This window comes from Octodon degus, unplaced genomic scaffold, assembly GCF_000260255.1.
Source record: "Octodon degus isolate 3935 unplaced genomic scaffold, OctDeg1.0 scaffold00151, whole genome shotgun sequence".
Taxonomy (NCBI): domain Eukaryota; kingdom Metazoa; phylum Chordata; class Mammalia; order Rodentia; family Octodontidae; genus Octodon; species Octodon degus.
Window position 1 is genome coordinate 901446 of NW_004524727.1, and position 17261 is coordinate 918706.

General features: G+C 41.3%; 1 protein-coding gene and 1 pseudogene across 2 annotated transcripts in view; one reads left to right on the top strand and one right to left on the bottom strand.

The window, feature by feature from the left end:
• Positions 1–17261, bottom strand: part of Ywhaq (tyrosine 3-monooxygenase/tryptophan 5-monooxygenase activation protein theta) — a 43046-nt gene that overhangs the window by 11750 nt on the left and 14035 nt on the right. The window lies entirely within an intron of this gene.
• LOC105743694 lies at positions 2742–4114 on the top strand (annotated as a pseudogene).

Below are 17261 nucleotides of genomic sequence, written 5' to 3' on the forward strand. Positions count from 1 at the left end.
TCTTACTTTTAGTTTTCAAAGGTATGTTTGCTAAGTATAAAATTCAAAGAGGACAGATCTTTTCTTTCAGTCCTTTACTCTAGTTTCTTACACACTTGGTCCTTTTTTTTCTTTCTACTGTGAAATAAGATGCTATTTAATTTTGTTCTTCCATAGCTAATATTTTTATGTATATGCTTTAATGATTTTTTTCTTTACAAGAAGGTTTGGACAATTTCATTTTTGTGTATCTTGGTATGATTTTACTTAAATGTCTTTGCAAAAGGTAAAAAAGAAAAAAGAACCCAAACTAGACAACATAATTAAAAGATACATACTGAAATTCCTAATGCCTCTAAGAATGACTGCGTTATAATGAGAGGTAATGTATTCCACCAAAACTCTGACTTCAGGGTTTAAAAAATCAGTTTTCCTAAAAAAATCTTGAGGCTGGAGTGTTTTTTAAAAACTCACAAAAATGAAAGTAGTGTAAAATTATATAACGCCATTTCCTAAGTGCATGCTATGATAGTGGCAAGCATCAGAACTGGCTGAAGCTGGAAAGCTGCTGGAGAGACAACAGAGGTCACAAAGTGGGAAAAGGAACTGAAAGAACAAGCTTTAACAGTCCCTTCTGGGCCACAGGGTATGTTCTCAGCAGTGACCTCCCAACATGCATGGGTCCCCTGGTCAGGTCCCCAGCACTGCAGGGAAGAAAAAGTCTTCTGTTTAACATCACCAAGCCAACCTTAATGGTTATTCAATAAAACAAACTATAAATTCTTCCTCAGAATCTTAAGACAATAACGCCCTCCAATTTTTTCCCCTTTATGCCACTGAAGGTGTCTCTTTTAGAGACAGTGCCTAAAGTGCAACCCTATACTCAATACTCAGGTTACAGTTTAGAAAAAACAACTCATACATTAACATCTTTTGTCTTTTTTTTCCTTCTGTATTTTAGGGAAGGGTCTACAGGGTATTCAGGGTCTCACTACTAGATAGGAAGTGATCTGCCTGTTTACAACTTCCCAAGAGCTGGGATTACAGGCGCACACCACGGTGGCCAGTCTCATTTGCCCTCTCAGCGCACCCCAGGGGCGGGGCCAGCACAGGAGTCCCGGGATTGAACCCCCAGCCCCTGCGAAGGTGCTTTAATCCGCTGAGCTACTGGCTGGCCCCTAACATCTTGTCTTAAAGAAAAAGCAAAACAAATGCCATATGTTTACCACCACTGTGATCTTTTTTTATCTTTACACTGGAGACTGTTGAACCCAGAGCCCTTGTACAGAGCTATATGCCTAGCCCTTTTATTTTTGTATTCTGAGCCCAGGCTAGGCTTGAGCTTCTGCTCCTCCAGCTTCAGCCTCCCAAGTGCTATAATTCTGGGCATGCACCACCATCCCTGCTGGCTCAGTTACCGTTTTTGTGTTTTATGGCTGATGAAAGGAAGCAGAGTTCTGAACCTGAAACTGACTCATGCACTGCTGCCTTAAAAAAGAAACTAAACAAGAGTGGATTTTGAAAAGTAGCATCAAAAAAAAAAAAAACAGTATTTCTGCCTGCCCATGACCACACAAATGTAAGTGCCTGTTTATTGCAGTGCATCAGGTACCACAAAACATACCCCATAGGGTCACCAGAAAGGTGCCCATGCCAGTGAAGACAGTACTTACAGACACAAAGCAAAGAGGTGTTTTTGTGGCTGTAACTTCATGATTAAATGCCCAAAAGAGTAGCAGAAGCTGAGAAAAGCCTGACAAGGATGAGGGCCACCATGAGAAGCAGAGAAATTTCCAGTGTCTCCCCATCTTTACTAGTTTGCACACTGCTACTGTGTACAACTGACAGTGTTGGGCCTTTAGAAAGTGACTTGGGCAATATCGCTCCTACAGTTCTAGCCAGGTAGCATGGTTCTTTCTCAGATGCCATTATATATATACACATTTGGTACCAGGAATCAAACAACTCAGGACCTTGCACTTGCCAGGCAGGCACTTACACTGCTATATCCCTGGCGCCACTAGCTCCGTGAAGAAAACAAGTACAGAGTAATTCTGTCTCTCCACATGCTTAGTGTTTTCACCCCCTTGAGATACAATGCATTCTGCTCATATCAAGAATTGTGGCTAGATCAATTAGCAATACCAGACTACAGACTGTAAGAACTTAACAGATATATCCTGATGGCGCAAGTTAATTTGAAATAACTTTTAAACTACGAGTTAAAAAAAAAAACACAAGTCAAAAAATACCAAACTGGCAAGAGGCTCCCTGAAACCTTTCTGAACAGACACTAGAAAGGAGTCAGGAGGGAGGATGGAAATTAGTATTAACATTAATACAGCAGATGTGGTGGTGACACCTGCACTACTAGCACTCACTGAAGTTACCTTTCTACCTGAATATGTGTAAGTCTTAAACCTAAAGTACTTGTATTAACTGACAAATTCACATGTGATCCAAGCTGATCAGATAACACTAGCTTGCCTATGGAAATATTTTCTAACATTAAATAAATGTAAAGAGCAGTTACCTGTCCTTGCAGAGCCCAAGCTATGATGAATCACGACTCCTACTCTGATGTCCAAAAGCCTTTTAAAAAAGAAAAGGGCAGTGGGTGCCCAGTACCTGTTTGGCCCATCCCTTTTCCAGCCACTCTCAGAGACTCAATGCGTGCTGAGGTGCTGCCACCAGCCACTGCACATCTTGGGCTGGAGCTTCCTGCTGCTTAGCTGCTGGCTGTTTTCTCTGCTACTTGCCTCATGAGCACGTTGGTCATGTTTCTCCTCGGTGGTCCCAGCACCAGCAAGAGGAACCAATGCACCCACACCATGGAGAAATATGGCCACACACACCTTTCTGCAGAAGAACATCTTTGTAATCTTTGTAATGAAAGGAATAACCCAGGGTCACAGTATGGTGAGCTCACTGGCAAGTACACTAAAGAAGAAAAGACTGTGCTAGCTGACGTAACTATCAGCTTATTAAAGAGGGAAATGGATCAAACAATGGCTGCCAATGTCCAGAAAAATAAAATTCCTGATTGATGGATTTCTAAGAAATCAAGACTGGAATCTCCAAGGCTGGAACGAAACCATAGATAGGAAAGCAGATGTACCTTTTCTTGTTTTTGTGACTGTAATAATGAGAACTGTATTGAACGTCTTGAGAGGGAAATAAGTACTGGTAGAAGTTATGACAACAGAGAGAGCTTAGAAATAAGGATTCAGACTTATCTTCAGTCAAAAAAGCCAATTACTGACATATAAAGAAATAGGGAAACTCAAGAAAATAGCTGCATGCAGATCTGTTGATGAAGTGTTCAATCAAGCTGTGAAGATTTTTGATAAAGGCTGTGAACCTAAAGCATTCTTGAAATCATGCTTGAATAATGCTTTGATAGCTACTATTCCAACCTCTTTTTTTAAATATTTTTATTTATTTTTTTAAATTTTATTTATTTATGTGTGTGTGTGGCCAGCTCAGCCCACCAGGGGGCGGGGCTGGCTGGCATGTGGTGCTGGGGAATTGAACCGCGGTCTCTGTGCTTTAGCTTAGCTTGTTCTAGGTAGGTGCTTCAGACCACTGAGCCATCTCACCAGCCCTCCAACCTCTTTTTAAGGCAGTTGTAATCTTTCAAAATTATATCCCAATTAATGGGTAGAAAATACACGGTAAATACATAATAAGACATTAATTTTTTTGTTACAGGAGCAGACAATATATTCAGGTTTAACTTCACCTTAGTTACTATGGTGCTCACAAAACAAAGGTATCAATAGTTCTTTCCTTTTATTAAAAAGGGACCGTCTTTTTAATAAAAAAGACGGTCCCTTTTTAAAAGTTTGTGCCTTCTGTGAGCAAAATGTTTCAGTATGCATGTTATACCCATTTAGTAGTTACAACATGACAACTGGCCTTGGTGGCCACATGTGTAATCCCAATACTTGGGAGACTGAGGCAAGAGGACTGCTACAAGTTCAAGGCCAATGCAGGCTACACACTGAGTTTAAGGCCAGCCTACCTAAACTACATAGTGAGACTCTGTCTGAAAAAAACAAAACAAAAAATACGATTACCACATGTTAGGATTAGGGAGTCCCACCTTCCTTTTCTTCCAGGTTTCAAATTCTAACCTGCTCAGTGAATTTAATTTGTGAACCAAATTTTAAAGGAGTTTTTTGTGTAGTCAGTTCTTACATCAGGTGTTTAGTAAATGCAGAAAACAGATTGTTAGCAATGTTTTAATATTTATCAAATAACTGACCATTTCCTATAGAAAGATAAAAATTAGGTTACTAGAGCTTTGTGCACAGTTGTATGACAGGCCATAGTCTTTGCTTCCAAGGTTTGGGTTGGGGGGGGTCACAAAAGATTCAGAGCCTGATAGAACTGCTAGCTTTATTATGACGTAACCAGAGGGTATGAGACAAAGATCACATGTAATGAGTATGCTCCTTTTGCTGTTACACAGATTCATAATTAATTGATCCATACAATGCATAGAAGTAGAACTTTGAAATGCAGGTGCTAGATTTATGCTTAAATGATTCAGATCTCACATTAGTAACAATTGTTTTTTTTCCTTTGTTGCCTAGACTAAATACAGGGTTACAGTAAAAATCACAGAAGACAATGTAATGGTTAAATTTTCTATATGTATTTTATTTTCTGGACTATTCTCTTCACAGTTATTTAAGAAGATTTAAAAATCATTGCACTGGGGCCAGGGAGATGGCTCAGTAGAATAAGTGCTTCCCTGGAAACAAGGGTCTGAGTTCAATCCCCGGTTCCGCCAAAAATAAAAATAAAAAATAAAAATCATTGCACTTTAGTCAGAAAAATAATGTGTCTTACAATGTTAAAAACACATACACACCCCAAAAATCCTAAATTTTCCTTGAGATAGAAGAAAAACGCTGAATCACAGAGCAACAGATACCAGTGGTAGCTCTAATTCAAGTTACAAAGCCTCTCTGCCTCACATACCAAACTCCAAGGAGAAAACTCTGCTCAAACCTAGATCAAGGCCAGGCCTCTGCAGACAAATGTTAACAGTGACCTGTGGCTGGAGGCACAAAGTGACCACACTGTCCCATGTAAACCAATTGTCCCAGCTGGTTCTTTTTGTTCTTAGCATCCCACCTTAGAAGACAGCAGGATCGCTCTGCAGATGAGCGTCAGCATTATAATTCACTCTTCCCTTTTCCTTGCTATCACCTGACTCATTATTAGTTGTTACATATGAATGTATCAGTGGGATGAATACTGGACCAGCAACCTGGCTCTAGAACCTGAGCCTACATCAAGTTACTTAGTTTAATCTCTTTTACAAAATAAAAACCACTTTCCAATTTAAAAAAAAAAAATTCACATTACCCCTAAGGCACTCATGCAAAAGGAAACCTGTTAGGTGGATAAACTAGATAAAACTATTTTCTCATTATTTTTCATTTCACAAAATATGCTCAATTAACAACTGGTGATCAACTTACAACACCCAGCTCAACTAACTAGTGTGGTGCTGGGTGTGGGGGCCCACCCGAGGATTATTACTTACAACATAAAAAGAGAACTGGAGAGGAAAAACGGAAGCTGTTAAGATCTGTTAGAAACTGTTGGTTCCTTGGAGGAGCTTGTCATGCTGGCTTTTCTGGTCTCATCATCAAAGGAGCTTGGGAGCTTACTGTTGCTGAAAATACCTACGGTTCACTTTAAGAGCTCCAATCCTCACTTTGAGCATCTCTTCCTGGCTGAGGAGTAAGGGGGATAGTGCACCACTCAGTTTCCTGGAGAAGCCTGTCATGCTGGCTTTCCTGATGGGAACTTAGTTGTTCTCATCATCAGAGAAACTGGGGACCTCACTGTTGCTGAGGGTAGCTGTGTTGAGCATCGCTTCCTGGCTCCAGGTCGCATCCCTTAGCCTGCTAGCACAGATTCTTCATCCGCTGGTACAGACTTTCTAGCTTCCATCACTGACCTTTGGGCCTTCCCAGCACAGATCAGTGAAACAGATCTGTATGAGACATTGCTGTGGGCTCTAGACCTCCAGTTGGACTCATAGGTGGCACTGTTATGAGCTCTAGCTCTTCAGATGGATTCATGCAGGACATTGCCATGGGATCCAGGCCCCCAGCTGGACTCTTTGGTCTTTAGTGTAGGGACAGATTTCCTGTACTTTTTTTGGTATATGATTCCTTGGTTGACTATTATAAAATAATGCCATTAATTATGTGTCCTGTATTGCTCCCCTTGCAAGCCCAGCAACACAAAATTCAGCACAGTGCCTATCTTGCAGTCAGACTCAGTATCTGTCAACAAAATGCAGCCCTAGTACGGTAACAGGACACAGACGCACAGAAATGGAGTTTCATATACAGTACAGCCTTGAAATGGTACAGCGCTTTCCTTCAACTCTTTTTTTTTAAAAAAAAAAAAAAAAACAAACAAGATCTTGCTAAATTGCCCAGCCCAAGGGGCCAGGGATATCATTAAGTGGCATAAGTGCCTGCCCAGCAAGCACAAGGTCCTGAGTTCATCCTCGGTACCAAAAATACATAGATATGCACCAAGAAACCCAGCTCATTACTTGAACTTCTAAAGAAAAAATGAGGAGCCAGGGAGATGCTCAGTAGAATAATCACTTGCCTGGCAAGTGCAAGGGCCTGAGTTCAATCCCTGCCTGGTTCCACAAAAAAAAAAAAAAAAAAAAAAAGAAGAAGAAGAAGAAGAAAGAAAGAAAAATGAGTCTCCCTAGTCTGATCCATCTGTAACTCTTCAGGATGACAAACAAATGACTATGTTTGTCTAACTCAGACTGCTATGTTCAATTCAAATCTAATACCACCAGAGTTTTCTTCCTTAATTTTAAAGCAGTGTTTACATATAATGAAGCTTTGGTTCCTCCTGAAATAATAAGTACTATATGTACTTTGCACAAAGCTCCAGTTGGAAGGTTTCCTCCCTTGCTTTGGTCCTTTCAACATCTTCGTCCCCCCCTCAAGCCAGCACCACTACTAGTTTCCTACTACTCCTTTCAGAGATTCAGATATTTCAAATTCCTGTATGCTCCTCCTGTGTCATGTTTGAAAGCACCACACAGTACCCCGCTGTATGGCACTCCACTGCATGATCCTCAAATCTCCTCTAAGGACCCTTAAAGTTGCCTCCCCTCATCCATGGTTCCCAATCACACCACTTGGGAGCCTGAGAAAGCAGGATTGAGAGTTCAAGGCCAACCTGAGCTATATAGCAACTTGAAAGCCGGCCTAGAAAACATAGCAAAACCCCGTCTCCAATAGACTAAGAATAAGTGTACCCAATGTACACTTCATCCTTAGAATAAACTGTTAAAATAGCCCACCTGGAAAAAAATAAATAAATAAAACAAATGTATTTAATTAAAAAAAAATAGCTCAACTGGGGTAATTTTCACTGAGAGTTCTATTAGCAATCTGTATTTTTTTTTTCATTTTCTTTCTTTTAATGTATTTAGAACAAGGTCTACAGGGTCTCACTACATAGATCGGAGTAGAGATCTTCCTGTTTTCAGCTTCCCAATCGCTGGGATTACAGGCATGCACCACCATGCCACACTGCTTTGTTGACAAATACTGAGTCTGTTGCATCTCAGAGTGCCCCAGGGGTGGGGACAGGGCCAGCACAGCAGGCCAGGGATCAAACCCGTGGCACCTGCGCCTGCCAATCTGCTGAGCTATCTGGCCAGCCCAGCAATCTGTATTTGTATTTCTCAACATCTCTCTGAACCCAGAGTATTATTAAACCTTTAAACCAATCTTTTCCAGAGACTAGGGATGTAGCTCAGTGGTACAACACCTGTCTATCATACCAATGCCCATGGATTTGATCTCCTGCAACTCAAAAAAAAAAAAAAAAGCCATTTTTTTAATTTTTATTTTTTGATGACAGGGTTTTGCTATGTTGTCTAGGCTGGCCTTCAACTTGTTATGTAGCCCAGGCTGGCCTTCAACTCTCAATCCTCCTTTCTCAGGCTCCCAAGTGGTGTGATTATGTCATACCCAGCAAAACCTCCAACTTCAACGAATAAAAAATGTCTTGTTGCCAGTTTTACTTAAAATCCTTCACTATAAATGAAGTTGAACACTATGCCCTTTACTCTTGACAGTGTTTGTATCTAAATATGTTTCCTAATGACACCTTCCTAAATTGCAGTTATTAATGATACAAGACCATTTTCTAGATATAAGATCATTTTCTAGATGTATCTCAAGTGAAAATTCATGTAAAGGTTCCGTCTAGCACTAAAACATTTCCTAATATTTATTACATTAAATCAGATAAAATATAACCACTTTTTTGACTGATATTAGAAGAACATAATGTTGACTATGGGACTATTTGTTCTCAGTACACAAACAGAATTCTCATAGTCTGGATTTGAGTTTAGTCCACTATCTACCTAACCACATAAAATATCTATGAATACAGTTCTAATGTCACTTTCAGCACTACAGAGCTCTTAGCACATCCACACACCCTCTCACCCAGTTAGTACAGCATATCTTAAGAAATCTGTGACTCACATCTTAAAAATAAATTTATAGAAATATGACTTTCTGGTCTTAGCAATATGCTGAGACTAAGTTAAAGCAGATTCTACTAGAAAAATCTCAATGTTAAATAGAAGGAAAGAACTCAGCAGAGTTCCAAGGGATGACAGCTCCAATCAAGGTGCCTGGAAGAAAAATACAAACATCCTTGGGGGGGGGGGGGAGATACCCTTCAGCAAAGAGATACAGTTAAACAACAGTTTCAAAAGGTGAAAACTCTGGGGCCAGGGTTGGGGTGATGGCTCAATGGAATAAGCGCTTCCCTGGCAAGCGCAGGGGCCTGAGTTCAATCCCCAGTTCTGCCACAAAAAATAATAAATAAATAAAAGAAATAGAAAACTTAATTAAAAAAAAAAAAAAAAAAAACCCTCTGGGGCCAGGGATATAGGTCAGTGGCATATGCGTCTGCCTGACAAGTGCAAGGTCCCAAGTTCAATTCAGTAGTCGTCGTCGTCGTCGTCGTCGTCATCATCATCATCCACAAGAACAACAACAAAAGGTGAAAACTCATAAAACACTACCTAATATCTCCAAGGTGTAGCAAGTCACCTAGAACCAGCAAAGAAACTAGTTTCTGGCTTTTCTTTGGAGGGAGATGTGTCTCCCGTGGGAAAATGAAACCCAAACCCACATTTTCTGTGCAAGTGTTATTTATAAAGATTTGATTGACTGAGTTGGTACAGTGTCTTGCTAAGCAGTTCAGACTCATAGTGATCCTCCTGTTTCAGCCTCCCCAGCACCAGGATTACACAGCATGCACCACCACACCCAATTTTGGTGGCCGGCACAGGCATACAACACCAGGGATCAAACCTGTGTCCTTCTACTTGCCAGGTAGGCGGTTAGACCACTGGTCTATCTCCTTGCCCCTGCAAGTGCCATCTATTCATATATAACTCCACAAACTGAAACGTATGGGCTAAAATGAGTTGAAGCTTAGGTGCCTAGCAGTAACACAATCACAAGTACTGAGCAGACACTTCCACAAACCAAGGCACACAAATAAAAAGAACAAAAACAAAAGGCACACAAATAAAAACAAAACCAAAACAAAGCATGTCCCAAAACAAAAATTACTCAGCAGACAGATTTATAATGAGTGATCAGAAGCAAATACGTTAGTTCTCAGGAACTTAAAAAAAAGTATGTCATAAAATAAATGCTGAAAATGATTAAAGAATCTTTAAAGAGATGAGGTATGACCAAAATATTCGGTGATTATTTACTATTAAAAATATACTGCAGGGGGCTGGAGAGATGGCTCAGTGGTCTAAGGCACCTACTTAGAACAAGCTTGGCAAAGCATCAGGGACGGCCGTTCAATCCCCCAGCACCACATGCCAGCCAGCCCCGCCCCCTGGTGGGCTGAGCTGGCCACACACACACACCACACTCTCTCTCTCTCTCTCTCTCTCTCTCTCTCTCTCATAAATAAAAATTTAAAAATATATATATATATACTGCAGGGCTGGAAAGACCTCAGTATCTTAAGTGCCTGCCTGGCAAATACAAGGTCCTGAGTCCAATCCCTGATACCAAAAAATAAAGAAAAATAAAAATATACTACAGTAAAAGACACTGCCATGAATCCTCTCAGTCATTCCCCTTGTCCCCTCACTTTAAACTCACTCATCCCATTTTTCCCGGTCCTTTGTGAAACAGCTCTGGAGTCTTCTTTCTTGAGGGGCTTTACCAGGTATGATAAAACCTCTGGTAACTGCTATGATTGGACTAAGCGCCACCCAACAGAAAGACAGGCTTGTAAAATCATGACACTGCCTCATCCAACTTATTCACTACATCTGGCACTGTGCAACTTAGGTCTCTTCCCCAAAGTCAAAATGTTCTCAATAGGGGCCAGCCAGATAGTTCAGTGAATTAAAGTGCCTGTTAAGGCAGGCTCAGGGACTGGGGTTCAATCCCTGACATGCCGGCCTGGCCCCGCCCCAGAGACACACTGAGAGTGATTTTAAGACTGGGCGTGGTGGTGTGCACCTATAATCCCAGCACTTGGGAGGCTGAAAACGGGGATCACTACAAGTCCAATTTGTTTAGTTAGACCCTATACTAAATACATTTAAAAAAAAAAAAAAGTTCTAAATAAATGGAGAACACTAGGGCAGCCACTTCCACATTCATGAGAAAGTGGTCCCAGAATTTAAGAAAGTAACAAGAGCCAGGTGTGGTGGCCTATGTTCGTAATCAAGAGGCTGAGGCAGGAGGATCATGAGTTTGAGACCAACCAGAGGTAATGGAATAAAGGGAAATTACTGACTAGAATATTAACAATGATGACTTTTTGTTAAATAAAAAGAAAGCAAGGCATAGTGGCACAGCCTGTAACTGGAGCTAGTCAGGAGGCTCGGGTAAAGATCCCAAGCTTCAGGCCAGCCAGCCTAGACAATTTACTGAGTATTCCTGGGTTCAATCCCCAGTAATGATCTCCCCTCAAACATTCAGCAATCAAAGATGCCCTGGTCATAATTGCTTCCAAAACTGAGACAGCATAGAATTATTACAAAATGCTGAATATGACACTTCACACTTGCAAAAAGTAATGTTATGTACAAAGGATTGAGCTGGCTATTAAAATTTTAAAAAAGTATTAAGGATACTGGGCAGGTGTGGTGCACACCTGTAACCCCAGCAGAAGGCTGAGGCATGAGGTTCTCACATCCGATTCCTCAAAATAAGAAAAGGGACTGAGGGTGTAGCTCAGTGCAAATGCTCTGGGTTCAAGCCACAATACTGCAAAAGGGGTGGGGGGAGAGAAAGTGTGAGGAGGGCAAGTAATCAATCCTTAACTCTCTTCAGAGAGCAATCTAAACTTTTAGGAATTTTTTTTTTTCCTTTTAACTCAACAGGCATCTGCTTTTAAGACTAGGCTTCATAAAATCTGACAAATACACTATGATAATTCCTTCCAGGAGGAAATGTTCCATTAGTATAGCCAAGAACTCCAAATATTTCAATAGCTAACTATCCATTTGAAGGTAAATGACAAGTCATGCATTCACTTGAAACATTCAGGGACCAAGACTTTCACCAATAGTTACACATCAGTAACTCACTAATTTGGGCTTTACCTAGCTGGGCAAATTAATGTTTATAACTCTGACCCTCTTTATCTATAAAAGCTCCTACTTGACAGGGCTGTCATGAAGACTAAACGAGTTAATACAAAGAACACTACCTGACACATAACCCTGCACCATCTTAGAAATCAATACATCTTCCTCTTTTCCACCAGCCTGAATCTTCATCTGGATGGGGCACTGGGACTCTAAACATTATTCATTTTCTAAGTTAAATTTGTCTTCCTAACATCATCTGCCACTTGTTTTCTTCCTCTACTTCAGACAGAAACCCAAAACTGGGTATCATTCTGGTTACTCTGCTTGCCTCCTTGTGTACCTTATTTACCTTAGCCCCATGAAGGGCATCTTCTCCAAGATGTCAAGCCTGCTCTTAGTACCACGGGCCAGCAGCACCATGTACTGTGGGACTGTACCACTTTCCCACTACAAGACACTCAAGGGAAAGACTTCATCTTGTCCATATTCCAGTTATGTGTGAAATATACATGTAGTCCATTAATGAGAAAGTAACATGACTACAATCTAACAGTATCAAGTAAATACATTTTAATATATATAGACACTGACAAAAAAGGGCCAATAAGGAGCCTAGGCATTATGAATCAGTCACAAAACACACCAACAAATCACTGCTAGCACTGAAGTGGTGGCCTGTGCCCCGCGATCTGCCACCCGGGTCCCTTCACACTACCATGCCATCTTCATCACACAGCCTCCTAGGAGAGTACTGGCGCCATGCACAAGCTCAACTCTCTCTTCGCCAGTTCCTATTGCTGTAAGCAAAGAGGTTAACTTAGCCAGATTTGCACAACTACCCTTGAAAGACAGCTCTGTCCTGGTCAGGCTTGAATTTCTAAGGCTGAAGGCCACACCATAAATGGGAATAAGCCCAAAAAGGTTATGTGCACCTTCTCATCCATTTTTCTGTAGTGCTACATGGGTAATTTATCCTTAGATGTTTTGAAATATATGTATCTAGCAAACCTCAACATGCCCTAAATGGAAATAAACCTATTTCAAATTTTGCTTATTTTGGGTTTTTTTTTGAAACAGGGTCTTGCTAAGTAGTCCAGGCTGAACTCAAATTCGCATTGATCCTCTTGTCTCAGTGTCCTGAGTGCTGGGACTGAAGACATGTGCCACCACACTTGGCCTATTTCTGTAGTTTTATTACTTATGTCTACTAATTATTCCTGCATACTACTTCCTAGCCCCTGAGCTCATTAACACTATCTCTGAACTTTCACTCTCCACTCCCAATCCCATCACCAGCTTTCAGGTGTGATTCTACTCTGTAACAGTTTCTTTTTGGTCCATCTTTTCAGTCCTGTCTCATTCCCTCCTTCCCTTCCTCCCTCCTGCCATGTTAAAGAGCAAACCCATGTGCCTGCTCAGTCCTACACTCTACTGTTGACCTATGGCCCCAGCCCTTAAGCCCATTTCCACTGCCCAAGGTAGCCCTATAATTTCATCTCCGCTAACCCACTAACCTCACTGACCTACGATATGACGTTTCAGAGTTTTTTCTCACATTCACTGTGTACCCTGCTACTAGATTAACATTCAGTTCCACTCTGGGTGTAGTAAGTCTCTGCTCAAAAACACCAACAGCCTGTTAAAGGATAAACATAGTGCTCAAGTCCTACAAAACTGAACCTTAAAGAAAGGCTCTAAACAATCTAGGCTGTAAAGAGCTACTCATCTCATCATAGCAAGGCAAGAAAAATCCCTTTTCACCAGGGGATCCTACCAATACAGTTACTGTGTTACACAAAAGGGGAAGCACTGTCCTAACTCCTCAACATCAACTTTAGTTCTATTATTACCATCTGAGTAGGAAGCAACATTCGTGTGCCTTCCAATGCCCCCCACAGTGCTCAGGGTGACACAGGTACTGGCTTTGCCACATGCCAAGCAGTAGCGAGGAACAGCAGCACTGAGGCTGTATGTAGGACCCTGGCTGGGTGCAGTGGAATGCCGGCAGTAAGGTGCCCACCCACAGGTTCTTGGGGATCCATGCTCGCTAAATGGTCTTTTGAAACTAACTTGAATCTTCCTGTCTCTAGACAACAAATGTAGTTAGGAATAATGTTGCCCCACTAATAACTCTTACTGCTCCCCTCTCAACCCAACAAATTCAGCTCTGAACCTAAGTGTGTGCAGAGACAAGCCCTAAACTATGATGGAACACAACAGTTATAACCTGTCCAGAACCCCAAACAAATCCCTGAAAAGGTATTACTGGGTCTTCATAGCTCCCATTTATACTAGTTAAAAATTCATGTAATTCCAAAGCAGCCATAAGTGTGAACATGTCTTTTGGGCAGAAAGGGATTAAACAAATATCTGTGAAGACTACAAGTCACATTGTATAAAAAGTACTCCAATTTTTGGTTTTGATTCTAATACTAACAAAAGACCTAAATGTCAACACTATCTGGGATAACTGTTAAACTTAGGCCATAAATTAATGAGCTGTTGATGTGCTGTCAGAGATTTACACACTCAGACCCAACAGTGTGTACCACTGTAGTTACAGTGAAGTATAAATAAGCCAACAGTAGCCCCATACACCAAAGGGCTATTTTTGCTAGCAAACAAAAACAAGAAGCTAAAACCCACAGGAGAAAAAGACAAACTGAAGAGAAGGACCCAGCTGAGAAGAAGCCAAGGCACTCCACAAAAAGGAAAAACTGCTAGACAGTGCAAGGTAACACATACCCATAATCCCACCTACTCAGGAGTATTATCAACTTCCTGGGCAACTTGGTAAGGTCACCTCAAAATAAATTTAGAGGTCTTGGAGATGTAGCTCTGTGGTAGAGTACTTGCCTAGCAGGCACTGAGGCCTTGACTTCAAACTCCAGTACTATAAGAATATTTAAAAGAAAAAAAGGAGGCTTTCAGGTTCCAAGGGAGAATTTTTGGTTCAGAGATACCCGAGAGGGTCTAGGACCTTGCTGAAGGGAACCCTCCTGAACCATTTCCCCTAGACACCCCATATTGGGGAAAGGACTTCCACTCCCCAGTTCAACTGGAAAACGCGTTCATGAATACATCGGCAGCAGGCGAGTCTCCTTGAAAATAAATTCGTGGAAAATTCTTCCATCGAGTTCCATGTACAGAACAAGTGTAGACGGGTTTTATTTTAATTGTATTAAAATTTGGAAGAAACAATTTTTTAAAAAATTACTTTTGGTGGTACAGGGAGAAGGCTCAGTGGAATAAGAACTTCCCTGGCAGGGGCAAGGTCCTGAGTGCAACACCTGGTTCGGCCAGAAACAAACTAACGTGTTTAATTGTTTGATGGTTTCAACTGAATAACTTTAATTAATTAAATAAAAATATTCTTAAATAATAAAAAAAAAAAAAAAAAAAAAAAAAAAAGGCCCGGAGAGATAGCTCAGTAGAATGTTTGCCTGGCAAGCACAGGGTCCTGAGTTCAATCCCCAATACCACCAAAAAAAAAAAAAAAATTACTGTATGTCCCTGCCCAAAGTTATTTCTAAATTCTTTCTCCTGGTCTGTGAGATCTCCAACTACTACTATACCATAGCATGGGCAAAACTGAACTAGTACTGCCAACACATGCTACACAGTGGTGCCTTATATAGGGGCAAGGACAGTCCTTTTTTGACCTAGTGCACCCTGCCCTGCTCAAAACAAAGGAAAAAGATACACTAATTTAAAAATCTCCATCCTGTCTTCCAACTCAACAACCAAGCCATTATGACAAGAGGTGAAGAAGTGTTATGAGATGAGCTCAGGACTCAGCACAGCCTGTGTGTAGCTGGGGAGCCTAGAGATGCTGACCTCATCTCCTGGCTGAGAGAAGGCAAGGCCTACTGTAGGATGTAGAGAAGCCACAGGCTTCTTGTCCCCACCTCCCTCCTCTCCAGCTTTCCCCTCTCAGGTAACTGGACCTTGCCAGGCCCAGAAGCATGGGGCCAGGTGACCATGGACTGAGGCCTCTGAAACTAAGAACCAAAAATCTTTTCTCCTTTAAGGTATATCAGGTCGGGGCCGGGGAGACGGCTCAGTGGAATAAGCACTTCCCTGGCAAGCGCAAGGGCATGAGTTCAATCCCCGGTTCCACCAAAAAAAAAAAAAAAAAAAAAGAGGATAAGGTATATCAGGTCTTTTGTCACAGTTGCAGAATGATGACCAATAAAATACGTAGAATTTGAAGATAGTAACAGAGTGAAGCCTCTGGAAAATGAAGCAACAAAGACATGTTGCTGTGATGTACAGTCAGCAAAGAAAATTATGGTACTGTCTCTTTCTTCAAAGCAGCTAATGCAGCTGAGTAATTCCAGACACCGAAAGAAACTAACATGCCCAATCCTGACCTCTGTTTGGTATCTGTATATCACAGCAAATGGATAGAGTGGTCACAACTACAATATATGAGGTTATCTACCTTTTGCTCAAAGATTCCTGAGACATGCAAGTTTAGAAAAACATCACTAATGATACTAATACCACCTTCTAAAGTTGTCAACTTACGTTAAAATCTATTACATACACTGGGCCAGCAAGATGGCTCAGTGGCCTAAAGCGCCTGCTAGGGCAGGCCAGATCGGTCATCGAACTAAAGTGCCTGCTTAGGTAGACGCAGGGGCTGGGAGTTCAATCCCAGGCCTGCAGTGCCAGCCCTGCCTCCAGGGTGCACTGAGATGGTGACTGAGACTGGGCATGGTGGCACACGCCTATATCCCAGCACTTGGAAGGCTGAAAACAGGAGGATCACTACAAGTCCAATCTGTGTAGTGAGACCCTGTACTAAATACTTTATTAAAAAATAAAAAAATAAGAGTGCCTCCTTAGTAAGTGCTCAGGGACCGTGGTTCAATCCCCAGCACCACATATCATGCCAGCCCTGGCCCAGGGTGGGCTGAGCCAGCCAGAGGGAGGAGCTATATCTATTACTATTGCACACATTGACACTACTTACCAGCATTTCCAAATCTGTGCCACTAAAAGAACCAAGGCAAATACCAATGACCATACATTATATTCTTCCCCTCAGAGAACTTTCAATACACTGCTATCCAGAAGCATTTTGCCACTTGATTTTTCAAAAGGAAAAGAAAAAAGAATAAATAGGTTAAAATTGCCTGGTTAGCTTACTATATATGGGTCAAATTTGCTATACCCTAGAAAGAACTGCTAAAGATAGAAAATGGCTCATACTAGCAAGGACACCACTGTACTTTGTTTTTTGTTGTTTTTTTTAACCACTGTACTTTGAATTAAGCTCTTTTTTAAGTGTATGACACATGGCATAAAGCCACTACTAGCATTTATGCTCTAAGTCTACAGGCTAATTGTTCTGTCTGTGGCTATTTACCTTTGCAGCTATCTACGATCTACGAGATCCCTCAGTGCTTCTAGTCTCTCAGATTTATTATGAGACAGAAACAGGAACAGAGTCAACAAGAATTTACGAGACTATGGTTAGAAAATTATTCTGCATTTCCAACTAAACTTACATTTGTGGGGGCTGGAGAGATGGCTCAGTGGTCTAAAGCACCTACTTAGAACAAGCTTAGCAAAGCATCAGGGACCGCGGTTCAATCCCCCAGCACCACAT